Source organism: Diadema antillarum, unplaced genomic scaffold, assembly GCF_040938485.1.
Source record: "Diadema antillarum isolate AM-2024a unplaced genomic scaffold, OU_Dant_1.0 seq00001322_RagTag, whole genome shotgun sequence".
NCBI lineage: Eukaryota > Metazoa > Echinodermata > Echinoidea > Diadematoida > Diadematidae > Diadema > Diadema antillarum.
In genome coordinates, this window is record NW_027272093.1 from 71,327 (window position 1) to 86,742 (window position 15,416).

Sequence of the window (15,416 nt, forward strand, 5' to 3'; positions counted from 1 at the left end):
ATTTAATCCTATTCTAACTGGGCTATTTGAGACCAAGTTTTTACTCAGGGGGTCAATTTGACCCCCCCCCTTCAGATCTCGGTCGCCGATCGCCGCGAAATTTTGCCTGAAAATAGAGCTGGATGTCAACTACAAGATTACATGGTCATACAATAGAAAAATATTGCCTTTCTACTTGTAATAAATTAATTATGCAAATTTGTGCATGAAATCATATTTTCCCCTATAACTCCATTAAAAAGACTGGAGGATTGCTAAATTTTTGTGTCAGAATTCCTCAAGACACATCAAACAATTTTCGTGTAAAAAAATAGCACAATCGGAATCAATTTCTTTTGTTTTTTTATTGTTTTGTTAATTTCTTCTGTATTTTAATGTTTTTTCGACCTTTTGTTTTCTATTGTTTTTTTGCCAAAATGGTTGCAGGCACTTTTTCAGGCTTATCTACACTAGAATTGATTAATTTCAATGGTTAAAGTTGAAATAATCTAATTTATATCAATTTAACCAAAAAACACAATTTGCATTGGATTTGCACACGATATCATGAATTTGAGCTGTTTTTTGGTTAACATGCATATGCAAAACATTACGTAACTTCAAAACAGTGTACCCGGACGTCGCAAATTTGGTCTCAAAATATGCGGGAGACTTCAATGAAAAAAGTGTGAAACGACGCGGCAAAATCTTTGCGCGTTGCGAAATTGTGGTGCGAAACGTCGAGGGGGGGGGGTCAATTTGACCCCCCCCCCCCCAGTTAGAATAGGGTTAAAGGCATTGTGAAACTAAGGCTGCCTATACACAGTGTAATTGATTTTGACAGTTTATCCAACATCCAAGTCAATGTCACATTGAATACTGATTTGCAAACTGAATGGCTGTAAAGAGTGACCAACAAAACAAAACGGTGTACATAATATGATTTCAATGAAGATCCAGTGCCAATATGAAAACAAATTGACATGTCTTTTTTCCCCCTTTAATATTACAATGTTTGAAGGTTGGCACTGGTCCGGGAAAGTTCCCCCCCCCCCCTCCCCCATATACATTCATCGAGCAGGTGCTTGTATTATGAACGCTCATTTGTTTTTGTGAAAGCTGTATGGAAGATTGATAGCATGCAAGGAGAACTTAACGCCAGCAGCATGAAATGCTGTGTGTAGAGATACGAGGTGTTGGAAACATTATTGAAATAAATTAAGTGAGCATAAATAAGACGCAGATGTCTGTGAATGTTTATGAAAGCGTATGCATTTAATATCGCGTGGAAACCAAGTTAAGTGACCAGCCAACTGAGAAAAAATTAAAGTCATGTGTACCCATGTGCACATTATTCGTCGCTGACACCACAAAGTGGCACGTTAGCGCGTGGTTGACGAAAACCATGTTTCTAAAAAACGCAATCAAAGTTTTACAATTTTTGAAATCGTCAAGTCGAGTGCAGGGATGCCAAGTTCAAAAAATTTGTATGAGTGAGATTTTCATGACTCGGCATCGCTCGGCATCTCGGCACGCGAATGTGCGCGCGAGCGAGGATGTGGGAGGGGTTTTTCCCTCCTGTGGCCTCCCACGGTAGGGAGCTTTTTCAATTTTTAGCTCTTAATGATGCGATCAGGTGCATACTTAAAGTGACCATTTCTTTTTACTTATTTTGAAAGACAAAAGGGAAATATACCTTCAATTGCAACTATCACTTTAATCTTTTGAGCTCTGCTCATTATCATAGGCCCAAGTTGCAGACTTCTCCCAATGAGTGAGAAAAATGGGTGCCGTGCGTGAGATCGTGAGACGACCCCTAAATGCTTGGGTCTCACGCAGAATGCGTGAGACTTGGTAGCTCTGCGAGTGGGTTTCTGTAATGGAACTTGATAAATTGCACATGAACGGAAAGAGGACACAACTTTTTCTTTACAGTCACATGCCAATTTCAAATAATGAAGGTGAAGTATTGCGACTGCGAGGCAGGAAAAAAAAATGGTGTCATTTCGTGGACGAAATCATACGCATAAACCGCTACAGTTCGATTTTGTCTACGAAGTGGCACATTGGGTCGCGCGCCTAGTGTGTCCTGTGTATTCGCGAGTACAATATGAGGATTTCTTAAGATACGATATTGAAATTGCTCTTGCAATGTTTTTTTTTTTCTATTTATTTATTGTCCAGGCAAGCAAGAAGGTTTTTTTTTTTTCCGTTGTTTTTTTTTTTTCCACCAACTACTATGATTTTTTTTTTCCATATCGAGGAGACAATATATTAACACCATAAAGTTGCAAACATTTGTGCCATTTCGTGAACGAAGTCACACGCAAAACGTTGTTTCTCGAGAATTGGCACATTGCACGCCCACACAACATGCTGTACGTGCGCCTTGTTCATAACAATTTGGTATTCACGCGTGTTGTAATCTCCAAAAATTACTTTCAATCATTCGTGCAGCCTTTACAGTGAAAATGTAAACATTTTCGCAATACATGTTTTGAAAATGTGTTATTTTGTTATAAACCCTAAAAAACCTATAAATCCCGGCTATATCACAAGAACAACCATTTCATGTAGTAATGAACAAGCAGTGTTGTTATTATTTCAGGTTTTTTTTTTTTTTTTGTTACCTCATTCTGTACGTGAAATCCAATACACTGTATATACTGAGCCTTTTTTCTTGCGTAATTCTATGTTTCACCTTACTCACAGTCATGATTAACGTCTCAACGTCACATGCAGACTTTGTTTTACGGTAAAGTCCACTTTGTCTTTCTTTCTCTCTCTCTCTCTCTCTCTCTCCCTCTCTCTCCCTAAAGTAATTTCATGCCTATCTCATCCCCCAAATTTAGTCTTTTTTTATCATATAGGGTACTTCATATTCTAAAAGAATTCTCATTTCTTTCATTCGTCCATAAAAATAACTAGCAAAACAAAAACAAATCCACATAATGATAAAGGTTAAATAAAGAATGTACAAAAACATGATCAAACTGATCCCCACAAATCATTTTCTTGCTTTAAAAAATGCTTCATATCTTTTTCATTCTTCGCTGACAAAGAAATATGGACATTTGACAAAGCAATTCAAAATGATATTTAACACTTTTTTTTTTCAGACTCAAAAATGTGCTTACATTTCAAACATTTAACGGAAATTTAGTATTTAAGAATTGACATTTCATTTCAAAATTACAGTGTCAGCTTATTGTACCAACAGTTGTAACTGGAACTATCACTCACTGTGATTAATATACCCCCACCTACAACTGAGGGAATTAGCTCAAACAGGATTTTTTATACTTTTTAATGAGAAAAAAGAAAATGTTACCATGGTAATGCACTGTTCAACCGTGAATAAATGTATTGCTTATGGTGCGATCACACATCACCGGTTTAGATGGCGGTTCATGGCGGTTCTCAAACCGCCGTGAACCGTGTCCCAATGATGGCGGAAAGCACTTGAGCGATGCGACTACGTTCTCAACACGTTTTGAACACGGAGCAAACGCGCATTGACGCGTAAGGAACACGGATCTCCCCGGAAGGTGGAGGAGTCCATACCAAGGCCATGTAGTTGGATGCAATCAGAGCCCTTTCACTTGTCCTCAATGGCTTTCAACAAGGAGCGTTTTGCTTTGTTACTTAAACACAATTTTAAAGAAATTATGAAACGTTGTAGCCCCCTGTGTTTTACAGATTGATATGTGATGCAACAAGCGATTATCTTCAAGTTTCAACGTGCTTTTTCTCTCTTTTAATTTTTAAAATATCTGTATTAACTGTCATTAAATGACATACATATCAAAGCAGAATCCAACGAAGCTTCCAAAGATTCCTCTTCATTTGCAGGTTATTTTATCGAGTGATGTACAAGTATTTGCTTGTTTCAACATCTTTCTTTTTCTTTTTTAAGTTTTCACATAATTATTTCGCGTATTGAATTTAAGATCTTGTTGCTTGTTTATACATGTTTTCACAAAATTGCTCCTTCTTACCTTTCAGAGCTCCTTGTGAAATATCAGCCTATGAGAGTTCCTAAATCGTAAGGGGAATCTGTATGTGATACCCTCGATCCATTACAACAAACTACTATGACAAACGATAGTTTATGCCGCCCCAGAATTGTGGAACAGCACCCAAAGTGATAAAACATGCAAGGTCCATCAATAAGTCCAAAATGTTTTTGAAAACTTATCTGTTAAAATAGCAACATAGTGATTGTAAATGATGATTAATGCAGCATGTTGCTGTTTCTGAAATTACCTTTTCCTGTTTATCTTCTTGTTCCCCCTCTTAATCGCATAGAGACCTTGTCAAAGGTATTGTGCGCTTTATAAGAACGGCAATGATGATCTTTAACAATAGTCAATAAAAAGACATAATTATGTACATTATACATTATCAAAGAAGCATATACTAGACAGGGCAGAGCCAGGCAAAAACTGCCTTTTTTTCCAGTCAAGGTTTTCTCACTTGATTCTGGTACTTTAGACCATACTTAACAAAATAAGCTTCTGCGCCATCTTGAAATCTGTCCCGAATCCAAGATGGCCGCCCAAAATCCAAAATGGCCGCCAGAGGACCTAAAAAGTGCCTTCTGTGGTTAAGATTTGTCTGGGGATGGTTTTTTTTTTACTCTATTTGATGATAAATGGTAAGAGAAATAAGATTCAGTGGATTAAAATTAGAATCAGTTTCTTTTTTATTGCGAAAATCCTACATGGCCGCCAGACGCAGCTCCCGAAATTAATAAATGTCATAATAACCGGAGGGCCAAACCCTAAAAACTCGCTTACTTAACGAGTGAGTTCCACTCTCTCTACAAACTAAGTGGACCATGCTTATTTTCAAATTTCTATTGTAACAAACAACATACCACTGGTCTACCTCAAAAAAATTGTTGCGAAAGCCTCCAAATCCAAAATGGCGTCCAAGATGGCCGCCATATTTACTGAATTTGCTATTTGAAAGATAGAATTTGATAGAAACATCAGATTTCAACAAATGTGATGTCATATGAAAGAGAATAACATTTCCTACAAGTTGATACCATTTTTGTGGGAGATTGTGATAACTGGATTGAGATTTTAAGGGAAAAACACTCATTTTTTTATATTTTTCTGGAAAAAAGGAAAATCATGAAAATGCTTAATTCAGCATAAATCAGAAAAAGACTGAAGGATTATCTTGAACATGTTAAAGAATTTTGTTTAACATATAATTAATATTTGGAGAAAATTAGGGGTCAGTACCATATACGGTTCAGGAGTTATAATGTCTCAAACTTGAAAACTCACTAGGTTCAAAACCACTAAATATGTACAATTTAGTGAAATACTTGTCGCAATAGTTTTACCAAAGAAAAAAGAAAGCAACGACCGATTGTCATAAGTTTCGGGTAATAGTTACCGTTAGTACATTGTTAACTAGAACTGCCGAGAATTTGAACATCCAGTTATGATTCTTTCGGAAGTTATGCATTCATAAGGATGGTAAACCCGCCAAAAACAGCATGTCGCAAATTAATAGTTTTGCCGATATGTTACTATTATGCAAATGAAAGCATGATCTTTTTTCATTAAAACTTGTTCTAAGGCAAATTAAGCCATTTGCCTACACGTTAGAATAAAAAGAAATGTAATTGAAAACTATTCAGTTGAATTATTTTACAAGTCAAAATTGTCGCAAAGGCCTGTGAAACATACGTTACCATGATTTCAAGTTTTCCTTTAAAACATTCCCTGGGGTTGAAATTGTGAATTATCTGTCCTAAAAACTTAGAAAATGTCTCGTCCAATGCTGTAAACAATAGTTGTGCCACCTGGTTATCTGCTGCAGAGAAAAAGCTTCAAGCACTAACATGTTTCAGACCGTATGGTTAAGAAATGAAACATACGTTACCACCGCTATGGAAAATTAAAAATGAAAATGTTACAAGGAAGATACCAAACATAGGCATACGGTACCCCAATCTCTCCACTGAGTTTTCAATTATGAGCCATTACTAATCGCTTGAAAAATTCACATCGAAGGTCAGATTTAACTTACGTTACTGAAACATACGTTACCCCCGAAAAAATAATCTTAATTAGATTCACTAACATTGCAACCATTCATCGATAACAAGTGCTATCTAGAACCATCTTACTCCATAGTTGCTTAGAAACAGTCCTTGCGACAAAATGGCGCATCACGTTGACGACTCACAGGGAATGGACTGCACGAGATCTTTCTCAGTATCTGAGCAAACGGTATATATATTTTCAAAGTCATGTTTAGCGTAATTACATTCAAATATTGGTACACTTTTACTATAAGCAAGTACTTTGGTGTTTGTTCTGTCGAGGAGAATAACAAGTTTACATCTCACTCAGATATTTATACGACATTAAGGTACCTAAACATAGGGTCAATGTTGTAACGTAGGTTTCACTTAAGGTAACGTAGGTTTCAATTTTACATCTGCATGTACACTGTCGTACTTTTCACCAAAGCTTTATACTAAAAAAGACTAATGTCCATACATAAACAGATGAAAAACATATTTAACTTTTAGGCTTGAATTAACCATTCTTTTTGGCGATAATCATTGTCAATGAGGCCCTGAATACCCTGGTAACGTAGGTTTCAATCACTCTTTCAAAATCAATCCAATATGTATGTTAATGATATATGAATGATGAAAATAATGGTTTTCATTTTAATTATCATATCATTTACTTCAAAGTTATAGTGATTGTAGTCTACCAAATTCATTATGTGACACTTCATTCCTTGAAATTAGAGGTAACGTAGGTTACGTAATTATGTAAGAATATCTTATTACTGATTTGCAGTATGGATTTTCTTATTTCTCTGTGAAGGGAATCCTATCATTACTCCTTGGGATCCAAGAGGTCAAAATGGGAAAATCAAGAGCCAAGATTCAGGCCGATTACTGAAGAAGGAAAAAGGAAAAGATTGGAGAAGAAGCCTTCCTTACTCTCTTAAAAAATTGAGTGAAAATATTCACTCTTCATGGAGTGAATACAAAAAAAAGAGTGAATTTAGAGTAAAATTGGAATGAATTTTGAGTGAAAAAAGTTCATTTTCACTCATTTTGGGGTGAGCTCAGGGATCACTCGAAGATTTAGGAGTGGTCCCTGAGGTCATTCTAAAAAGAGTGAAAATGAACATTTTCACTCTAAATTCACTCTTTTTTTTATTCACTCCGTTAAGAGTGGTGAATACTTTCACTTGTTTTTTTTTATTTTTTTTAGAGCGAGTAAATCCGAGAAACAACGTGTAAAAAAAGTATTACGTTCCTGTGGAAAATCTTAAGAGTTGGGAAAAACAAGAGCGCAGATAAAAAAATGAAAGAGTTAAAAAGCACAGAGCCTTCGGCAAGAAAATAAAAGAAGACTTAAACCGATCTCAGCAAAGGGAAGGTGATAATGTCGACTTGATTGACATGGATTGACAAGGAAATTGATTCACAAATTAAAAATTTTGCTAATGATGTATACTTATGTATGCTTTACAATGAAAGGTACTGGATAAAAGTGTTGGCTTGTAGATATCAAATTGAAAGGATGAAATGTATGTAAATTTCCTTGTTTATGCACCGAAAATCATTCATAAAAATTTCTACCCAATCTAAACTCTTCCGAGATATTAATGAAAATATGATGTTTAACCAAGAAAATAGAAAAAAGCGTCATACTAACGCTCTTATACCAAATTTTATATAATTTCACTCTAATACAACTCGCCACTTTTGCATTATTCTCTCCTACACTGGCTTACCCACTATACCTTTTATTGAAAGTTACCTTTTGCAGAAAAATACCAGATTGTGAGTTTACAGTTGTCTTTTACAATGATGTAATATACACTGAAGACATTTTATATGTCACCGAACTTTTATTCTATGTGATGGAAATAGAAGAATTGCAATTTGTTCTTCTGACATTTCTATGCCTTTTCCATTGCCTCCCTCCCCCCCCCCCAAAAAAGAATAAAACAAGGGGGCATCCAAATTATGAAAGATGCGCCTTTTTGTGTTTACCATTGTTGTCTTTATAGACTAGTGTGTCATAGGTCAGTTATACTCTCAATCTAAAACCGTGAGAAAACTGTCTATTTACGTGACCACTCTTCAATTGTTCATAATTCTGTATTTTTGTGACTATTACCAAAACCATGCATTATTGTTGCTTAAAACTTACCATGGCACATTATTGAATAATGTGCCAAGAAATCTGTACGCTTTAAGCAACACTAATGCATGGTTTGTTCATTAATGAAACTCGTGATAATCATGCATTATTAATCATAAAGCAGTGCTGGTGTTTGCATTTTAAACTTCATGGGCTCGCTGTGATTTATTTCACATTGTTCACTCTTATGCCTCATATACCTTATTGATGTAAACTTTGATATGCTAAACAGTTAAGTGCTGACCAGCTTGTGCACTCACACTGTGCAATGTTGTTTAGCGATGCATCATTCCTTTTTAATGCCCTTTCCAATGCATCTCCACTTTCGAGTGATAAATATTTCAATCTGGAAACATTTGAAACATACGTTACAATTGTTTAAAGTACACACTGATACATTTTAGGGGTTCTTGACAATGTCTTTAGTGACTCTTATATAAATGCATTCCTTTGGTTTTAAACAGGGCACTTCAACAGGTAATTTTTCAGTGAAACTCATAATATTCAGACAAAATAAACTCTTGAAATTTAAATATCTTATTCCAATTTTTCATATTAGGCCAAATGTATGGTACATTATACTATAAGGACGATAACATCAGACGGCAATTAAATAAATCTGCTTCCAGAAGTACTGAAGGTCTTGCAACGCTGGTACTCTTGATATTTATTAGAACTCTTAAGATTTATCTTCTTTTTTAGTGTTTAATATATTTGTGTAACATACGTGACTCATATGTGTAACAAACGTTACCAAGGTTTAAACAGTCACATTTTCATTTGTCATATGGTTACTGAGATTGTTTGAGAATATGTGTAGGACAAATCCATCTAAAATCATTTGGCAGTTTTCTGCAAGTTCTATGTGTACGAATAAAAAAAATATAGGAAACAATCTAACTTTACATAGTTAACAACCTCCATCATATCTATCAATATCTTAATTCACGGTTACAGTAACTCATCAAATGAATGAAAAATATAGCAGGCACATTGAAATAAGAATGGTCATATCTTCGAAACTATCCACCAATAGAAGGATAGTTGCATTGTCCATCCCTAAACAGAATGAATATGGTCAAAGAAAAATAAGCGCAGTAACGTAAGTTACAGTGGTGAAATTTTCATGTTCAGCTTCAAATTTCAGAACATAAAAAGTTTGCAACATTTGTTGCTCATTTTTGTTTAAGTTGAAATTCAGTGTATCCTCTAGCAATTTTTCGTTGTCGGAATGTTTTTGAGAAAACTTTATTTTTTCAAAATTTCAAAACCTGAATTGTACATTTTTAATGGTTTTGGCCCACTATGTAAAAATGTCCACTTTAGCTGTAACAAGACCTTGTTGGTCGTAAAGAGAGTCTGCACTCGCCAAGACTACTACACGCACCACTGGCACTGACGCTTGCAGCAGTGCCAGTGGTGCGTGTAGTAGTCTTGGTGCGCGCAGACTCTTTTTGACAAACAAGAGTTTGTGCCTGCAAACTAACTTTTCATACCAAGTGGTAGCTCAGGTGACGCTGATCGTTATTATTTAAAAGTAGATTGTTCTGATATGTTTTTATGCCTCCGCTAACGAAGTGGCCGGAGGCATTATGTTTTTGGGTCGTCCATCCGTCCGTCTGTACGTATAATATACGTCAGGACGTCCGTCCCGTTTTGTTTTTGTCGATATCTCAAGAACCGTGTGGTGGTTTTACATCAAACTTGGTACTGACGCTTGTAGCAGTGCCAGTGGTGCGTGTAGTAGTCTTGGTGCGCGCAGACTTTTTTTTTGACAAACAAGAGTTTGTGCCTGCAAACTAACTTTTCATACCAAGTGGTAGCTCAGGTGACGCCGATCGCTATCATTTCAAAGTACACATGTAGATTGTTCTGGAGCAGATGAGATGAAGCAAAAAATGTTTTTCAAATAGAGGTAGAAGCTTGAAACAACCATGCTATAGAAAGTTTAAAACAAAATTTGGATCAATCACTCAAAAACTTCAAGATTGCAGGCCATCAAAGCTGACATAGTTTATTGCGCCAAATTAAATGTATTATTTTAATTTTGGTACAATTTTGTCTGTTGTGCTATCTATTTATAGTTTTTATATATTTTGAACATTGTAGTGCTATTTCAAACCGTCATGGGTTTTTATGGAGATTTACCAGTGATTTTCTACTCCGAAAAAGAAAAAAAAAATCGAGTGGAAGTTTTATTTTTGAAGGAGTTAATAACGGAAATCAGTAAATTTAAAGTAAAATTGGAGTGAATTTTGAGTGAAAATTTCATTTTCACTCATTTTAGAGTTACCTTAGGGATCACTCGTCACTCTTTGAGTGATCCCTGAGATCACTCTAAAAGGAATGAAAATGAACATTTCCACTCTCGAGTGATCCTGATATCTAAAATGTGAAAGCATCTACCAATGGCATTAGTTCAATTCAATTTTTGACACCATAACCCACATGAAATCAGCCTAAAACGATGTAAGAAAAATCTATTCACAGTGAATACACTTTCAGCATGCTTATTTGTAAAGTCAATTCAATTCAATTCAATTCAATTCAATTCAATGTTTTATTTCATTTTTTGACAAGAACATATAAACATCACATCTTCTTTTTTGGTAACAGAAAATCAGGTGCTCAAAATTATGTAGGACGAAAAGAATACAATAATTGTAGCACCTTACAATCATTACAGAGTATCATAAAACTCGAGTGATTTGAAGGAAGTAAACATTGTAGATAATTCGAAAAATGGAGGGACCCACTAAAAAGACAAGTCTTGTAGAATGTGGGCCCCTCAGAAATGTGAATATACAGCATGAATAATCATTCTGGACAGTGTTATTTGAACAATATACTAAAAAGTAATTTCGCACAACACATTTAAAAGCAACTTTGAGAAATTGCCGCCATGTCGGATTTTCGGGGGGGGGTGGTGCTCGGATCAGAAGGGCTTTCAAGAACATGTACGGATCAGATATTATTGCACATATGCCATCATCATTCACGTTTCTACAACAGCAGAGTAACATACAAGTACAAAAGCATATCTTTGATACAGAAGCATTTCTTTTTCAAATCAAAGATCGGGCCTTACCCAAACACTAAAATGAGCTCCACCCCCCCCCCCCCAAAAAAAAAATAAATAAGTAAACCCTCAATATGGTTTAAACAAAGACACTATATATGATAGACAGCAATACAAGAAATTCTAAAAACATATCAAATTATTAATCAAGATTTGACTCTGACGCAACACACTAAAGGTATCGTTTACCATCGGATCTAAACACTGGCGTAGCCAGGGGGGGGGGGGCGATGGGGGCGGTCGCCCCCCCTAAGATTTGGACCGGGGATTTGGGAGGCGGAAAAAAAATGCGTGTATATTGTATGCATGCACATGAAGCGGGTCTCCTTTTGAACCTTTCATCAAATAAGATATTTTTTGAATATTTCACTCAAAGTGTGCACCAGATCGTTGAATTTCAATTCAAAATATGCAAAATTTCTCGTGCTTGGGAGGGGGTATCCCCCTCCCAAACCCTCCCCCTCTGTGCCTCTTTCCCTAGCTTAGTACACTTTTTAGATTAAAAAAAAAAAATATGGATAATTCTGAGTGCACAAGACTTATCACTTATATTCCGAAAAACTCAAGGTTCCCTCATGTATAAGGGGAATTTCCCCTTTTAATCGACCCTTTCCTCCCTCAGTCCCCCCGCCCCATCAGTTTTTTTTTTTTTTTTTTTGATTTCCCAAATGTTGGTTCCATCAAATATGCGTATACGAGATATCTCAATTTCAACCTTAAAAAGGCAAAAGCTCCATCGGAAGAGAAGGGTGGAGATAACACTCGCCCGCCCCTCCCCCCCCCCTTCCGCCATGCATAGAAAAAGACTGTGGCTATACCCAGATCGCTTTATTTCAATTCTAAAAACGCAAAAACTCCGCGAGCGGGAGGGGGAATCCCCCTTCCCCTAAGCTCTACCTCACTAGACTTTATACATACAGATGGTGTACATTCGGAATAAGAGCTAAATTCCGTGATTTCACTTCGATGAAAAAGTATTGCACCAAAAATTTACACAAATTAGTCATGATCGCTGAATTTCAGGTCTGAAAACGCAAAATCACCTTCGTGTGGGAGGGGATATGCCCCTATCTACACCCTGTGCTTTTTCTGTTTGATTGCTGAACAGACAGCGTTCATGATATTCAGTGTAAGAATTGTTTAATACAAGAAGATTATTTAAATGATACCATTTTATAGGCAAATTGTTCAATAATAATCTACACTAAAATATACTGCAACCTTAAACAAGTGGGACTGTTTCACGTCGATAAAACGCGCAAAAACATGCATCAAATTGCACCATTTGCAACATCAAAATGCAAAAAGTTCTCACCATGGGAGGGGGGAAACCCCCCTCCCACACCCTCCTCTCCCCCTTCGCTCGCTCCGCTCGCTCGGGTTCAGTCGCGTTCATGATATTCAGTGAAAAGAATTAATACAAGAAGATTATTTAAATGATACCATTTTATAGGCAAATTGTTCAATGATAACCTACATCAAAATATACTGCTATGGTATACCTTAAACAAGTGTTACTGTTTCACGTCGATAAAACGCGCAAAAACATGCATCAAATTGCACCATTTGCAACATCAAAATGCAAAAAGTTCTCACCATGGGAGGGGGGAAACCCCCCTCCCACACCCTCCCCTCCCCCTTCGCTCGCTCCGCTCGCTCGGGTTCAGTCGCGTTCATGATATTCAGTGAAAAGAACTAATACAAGAAGATTATTTAAATGATACCATTTTATAGGCAAATTGTTCAATGATAACCTACATCAAAATATACTGCTATGGTATACCTTAAACAAGTGTTACTGTTTCACGTCGATAAAACGCGCAAAAACATGCATCAAATTGCACCATTTGCAACGTCAAAATGCAAAAAGTTCTCACCGTGGGAGGGGGGTCACCCCCTCCCACGCCCTCCCCCCCCCCCCCTCGCTCGCTCCGCTCGCTCGGGTTCAGTCGCGTTCATGATATTCAGTGAAAAGAATTAATACAAGAAAGGGCTTTTTACACTTGTACAATTTTGCTTAGCCCCGGACCAACGGTGGGGCTAAGGGGGGGGGGGGGGGGGGGGGGGCCTTAGCCCCACCGTTGGTACGGGACTATCCTTAGCCCACTTTCTGTTTACACTCGTTTTTGCCAAAGTGGGCTAGCCCCACCGATAGTACGGTACTATCTGGCCCTGCAAAATAGCAGGGGGTAGCACCGCAATTGCGGTGCCAAGCAAGTGAGTGTAAACAGAACGAAAAAATAATCCTGGGCTAAGCGACGGAGACGAAGTCCGACCCTCACTGACCAATCAGAAACGAGGCAATCAAGTGCTGCCGGTGCGTGCGTGTACGTGTACAGTACACAGCGTAATTATGAATATTCATGTGGTTTGGAAAGTCCGGGGCTAAGAAATACGAGTGTAAAAAGGTCAGTTTTCTCCTTAGCCCCGGACAAGAGATAGTACGGGACTAATTGGCGAGTGTAAAAAGCTGAAAAATTGGTACGGGACTAACGATAGTCCTGGGTCAGAGAAAGTCCGGGGTTAAGAAACACAAGTGTAAAAAGCCCTGAAGTGTATTTAAATCATACCATATTATAGGCAAATTGTTCAATGATAACCTACATCAAAATATACTGCAACCTTAAACAAGTGGGACTGTTTCAACTCGTTAAAACACGCAAAAACATGCATCAAATTGCACCATTTGCAACATCAAAATGCAAAAAGTTCTAAACGTGGGAGGGGGGACACCCCCCTCCCACACCCTCCCCTCCCCCCTCTCTCGCTCCGCTCACTCGGGTTCAGTCGCGTTCATGATATTCAGTGAGGAGAATTAATACAAGAAGTTTATTTAAATTATACCATTTTATAGGCAAATTGTTCAATAATAATCTACATCAAAATAAACTGCTACCTTAAACGAGTGGGACTTTCACGTCGATAAAACGCGCAAAAACATGCATCAAATTGCACCATTTGCAACATCAAAATGCAAAAAGTTCTTACCGTGGGAGGGGGGGGGGGGGGACACCCCCCTCCCACACCCTCCCCTCCCCCCCTCGCTCGCTCCGCTCGCTCGGGTTCAGTCGCGTTCATGATATTCAGTGAAGAGAATTAATACAAGAAGTTTATTTAAATTATACCATTTTATAGGCAAATTGTTCAATGATAATCTACATCAAAATAAACTGCTACCTTAAACGAGTGGGACTTTCACGTCGATAAAACGCGCAAAAAATGCATCAAATTGCACCATTTGCAACATCAAAATGCAAAAAGTTCTTACCGTGGGAGGGGGGGACACCCTCCTCCCACACCCTCCCCTCCCCCTAGCTCGCTCCGCTCGCTCGGGTTCAGTCGCGTTCATGATATTCAGTGAAAAGAATTAATACAAGAAGTGTATTTAAATTATACCATTTTATAGGCAAATTGTTCAATGATAATCTACATCAAAATAAACTGCTACCTTAAACAAGTGGAACTGTCTCACGTCGATAAAACGCGCAAAAACATGCATCAAATTGCACCATTTACAACATCAAAATGCAAAAAGTTCTCACCGTGGGAGGGGGGACACCCCCCTCCCACACCCTCCCCCCCTCGCTCGCTCCGCTCGCTCGGGCTCGGTCGCTTCGCTCCCTCGCACACTAACCGCCCCCCCTAAGATGAAATCCTGGCTACGCCGAGATATCACATTCGATTTATATGTGCAGGTTAGTTGTATCACAAAACATTCTACCATGTCAAAAAAAAGATATATATATATATATATATATATATATATATATATGATGAAGCCTAAAACATACGGAGATATCACCATTTCTTTTCAAGAAACCATAACATTGATAACTCTTGACAGCTTAGTATAAAAAACTAGAAATGTCGCTACGGCGACTGGTATGCCTCCGCCATAATGCATGGTTCTCCTAATAGGTCTATAGTACAATGTCTTGACAATGTGTGATGACAGTTTCACACGATTGGCAAAATATTAAAATGACAGGTTTGCCACAAATCAATGTCTTGACAATGTGTGATGACAGTTTCACACAATTGGCAAAATATTAAAATGACAGGTTTGCCACAAATGTGCTGAATGTTCACTTTCCTAGAACTAGGTTCAACTGGATGAATGATTAAAACGTCAGAGAGCAGGTATTTGGGGAACTGAT